Raw genomic sequence first — 3720 nt, forward strand, 5'->3', positions numbered from 1 at the left:
CAAGCACCTCTTTCAAAATTATCATTTGCAAGGATTTTTTGTTTGTTGTATGTGAATTGCTTTGTGCAGTTGGAAAAAAAAGATTATTATAACTAGTCACAAGTCAAGGTACTATTTTTTATGAATTAGTATATTAGTACCACCATCATAATATACCTTTGAATCGCTAGTAAGGATCTGGCTAAAAAGCAGATTTTTGATGCACTAGGTCTGGAGTGGTGCCCAAGACTATATTTTTTCCAAGCACCCAGGAATGATTTTGCACTTGATCCACACACCATGATTAAATAGCACTTACTAGATCAGTGGTTTCTCACCTTGTGATATGTTGGGATAGCTTAGGATCCTTTGACAATAATACTCCAACCTGGGACCCATGCCCAGATATCCTGAAGTTTAACTGGTCTGGAATGTAGACTGGACATGGGTATTTTTTTATTATTATTATTTAAATTCAATTAGCTGACATAGAGTGTATCATTAGTTTCAGAGATAGCGTTCAGTGATTCACCAATTGCATATAACACCTAGTGCTCATTACATCAAGTGCCCTCCTTAATGTCCATCACCAAATTACCCCATCCCCCCACCCACCTCCCCTCCAGCAACACCCAGTTTGTTTCCTAGAGTTAAGAGTCTCTTATGGTTTGTCTCCCTCTCTGTTTTTATTTTATTTTATTTTTCCTTTCCTTCTCCTATGTTCATCTGTTTTGTTTCCTAAATTCCATATAGGAATAACATCATATGGTTTTTGGACATAGGTATTTTAAAGGCTCCCTAGATTTTTTTTTAAAACTTTATTTATTTGAGGAGAGAGAGAGCACATGTTTATGCAGGGGGGCGGGGCAGGGAGAGCAGCAGGGCTCAATACCGGAACCCTGAGATCATGACCTGAGCCAAAGTCAGACACTTAACCAACTAAGCCACCACGTGCCCCTCCACAGATGGTTTCAATATGTACTATTATGGAGAGGCCACAGCAGATTTATCTTTTTGAAAGGGAGGATAAATCCTCCTTTTTGGTGTATAGGAAAGGGAAAATATCTTTTTCTCGGTCCTTTTTTTTTTTTTTTACTTTTTGGTTGTTTTTATTATGCACTACATTAATACACTGCATAACCTTCTAGAAGGGGTAGATGAGTATGACTGAGTTATTTTTCATCAATCAGGAAAATGCTTCCTTAATCGATATTCTCCAAACCCTTTGACACATAGTAACGATTAACTCCAGAGACTCGCCTATCTCTTTGCATCAAACTCCATTGATATGGATAATAGGCAACCCTTTTTTCCTTGCCCCCGTTACTGAACCTGTGGATGTACGCCGTGGCTATGCCGGGGATGACCAGGCACAGGGCCATGACCCCGATCCCAGGCAGGATCTCGAACCACATCGCAGCGCGGTTGCCAGAGCCGAGCCCCTGCCTGCCCCGCCCGGTAAAGGTGACCCGGCCTCGGCCTTTCTCTGTCCTTTTAAGTTCTCAATTGGAACAAGGAGAGATTAACAAGAAAAAAGCATGCAGCTTTATTTGATGTTTTATGTGACAAATCAACCTTCATAAAGAAAAGAAGAACTGAAGAAATGGTAAAACCTGAGCATTTTTATGCTAGGTTTGAATTTCCACTGCAAGTCATCAAAAAACGTAATAGGACAAAATGGTATGAGCTAAGTAAGTATGTAGAGTGAGGGAAAACTTAACAAGGGCTATGTCTTCAGTTTCCTACCTGTATACCTCCATCTTTGGAGACAAGGATGCTCCCTTCTTCTGGGTAATAAGATAAGCACCTTCTTGTGAGCTGTGTTCAGGGAAGGTTCCTGTATCTGCTATTTCTCAAACTCCTTATCTAAAAGTATTCAGTTTTCCATGGTGCTATCAGGTCCTAATTTAAACAAGGCAAATATTTTCACTTGAAGAAAGCATCCTTCTAAGTCAGTTGTTCTCAACTGGGGTGACCTTGAACCCCAAGAGATATTTGGCAATGTCAGGAGAAATTTTGATTTGTCACAACTGGGGAGTGGGCTACTGGTACTTAGTGGGTAGAGCCCATCAGTATAATTCAGCATCTTACAATGCATAAAAGAGCCCCAACCACAGAATTTTCCATCCCCAAATGTTAATAGCGCTGAGGGTGAGAATCTTGGTGTAACTTATTTAATTCCTGTCCTTCAATGACTGAAGAGGCTAGCTTACCTCTTTTTTCAATGACTATTGGGAATAATTAAGTAAAAGCATGTGGCTAGCAGCTTTTCTTTCATGTGTAATTCCATTTTACAGGATAATACTGTTGTAAAGATTTTGAAAGCACTCTTCCTTCTCTTTAAAATCAGGGTATAGAAGTATAAGCTCCCCAAGTCACTTTAAGTTAAATTATATGATTCCATGATCATTGGTTGGATAATAAAGAAACCATGTGTTGCCCAGTTCTTTAATGTGAAACCACTATCATGTTTCATGTTCTCATTATACTCAGAGCTTTTCATTTCTAGCACTTGTTATGCCTTAAAATCATGAGGATTTGTGTGATTATTTGAATAATGCCACACTAGACTTTCAGTTTCATGAGGATACAGACCACATCCATTATGTTCTCAACCATATCCCCAATGCCCAGAACAGTTTTCCTAGGATTTAGTAGACACAAATATTGCCTAAATGGATGGTTCTTTTTTTTTTTAAGATTTTATTTATTAATTTGAGAGAGAGAGAATGAGAGATAGAGAGCACGAGAGGGAAGAGGGTCGGAGGGAGAAGCAGACTCCCCGCTGAGCAGGGAGCCCGATGCGGGACTCGATCCCGGGACTCCAGGATCATGACCTGAGCCGAAGGCAGTCGCTTAACCAACTGAGCCACCCAGGCGCCCTAAATGGATGGTTCTACTACTAATATATATGTAGGACATCACTAGGATCGTAAATTGGCCATTATCCATACATACATATCTAATATCTTCTGTCTTCTAGCCTCTGCTACTGGAGGAACTATAGGATGGAGAGTTTGTGGCTAAGCACTATTTTTCTGATATTATTCTCAGGGAATTAATGTCTGGGCCACATCCATGCATTGGGTTCCATTTATCTGCAGTGGGGCCAGGCATCAGTAGTATTTAAATCTCTAGATAATTCCAATGTGCATCTATGTTCAGAACCACTATCGAGGTCCTTGCTTCTCCAAATGTGGTCCTGAGACCAATAGCATCACCATCACCTCAGAGTTTATTGGAAATCCAGAATCTCAGGCTCCAACCCAGACTTTTGGCATCAGAATCTGCCGTTTAACAAAGCCCCCAGGTAATTTGTTTGCATAGCCACATCTGAGAAGTGTGTATGCTCCTTTTGGATAATGTCCCAATAATGTATCTGGCCTAGAAAACCACTGAAGGCATAGCACAATATGTTGGGCCATAGCAGACTCTCAGGAGGATGGAAAAGAAGTCTTTTGCTTTTGGAAAAAGAAATTCTCTGTAGTTCTCATATGCCCACCATAAGCAATCTGGTGTGAAACCATGAGAACTTCCCCAGGTGATTCTTATGTGCAGACAATAGGAACACTCTGCTGCCTTATCACACCATTCCTCTCTCCCAACATTGTAAATCTCTGTTTCAACAAGGAGGGGAGTAAGTCTGAGGGGCCATGTTGATGGCAGGTCTGATGAAACTGACTAGTGGACTCCCAGGACTTCGCTGTGGAGAGAGGTGCTGTCCTCTCACTACCCTTGTTT

The 3720-nt window shown here is 40.9% G+C and overlaps 1 pseudogene; it reads right to left on the bottom strand.

Annotated features, from left to right (window-relative positions):
* Nucleotides 1–1070: 1070 nt before the first annotated feature.
* On the bottom strand, nucleotides 1071–1454 carry LOC148162049 (NADH dehydrogenase [ubiquinone] 1 alpha subcomplex subunit 1 pseudogene; annotated as a pseudogene).
* Nucleotides 1455–3720: the final 2266 nt, after the last annotated feature.

The sequence above is a fragment of the Eumetopias jubatus genome, unplaced genomic scaffold (assembly GCF_037043125.1).
Source record: "Eumetopias jubatus isolate StellerSeaLion01/CBP00866 unplaced genomic scaffold, mEumJub1_p1.0 scaffold_23, whole genome shotgun sequence".
In the NCBI taxonomy this organism is placed as follows: Eukaryota; Metazoa; Chordata; class Mammalia; order Carnivora; family Otariidae; genus Eumetopias; species Eumetopias jubatus.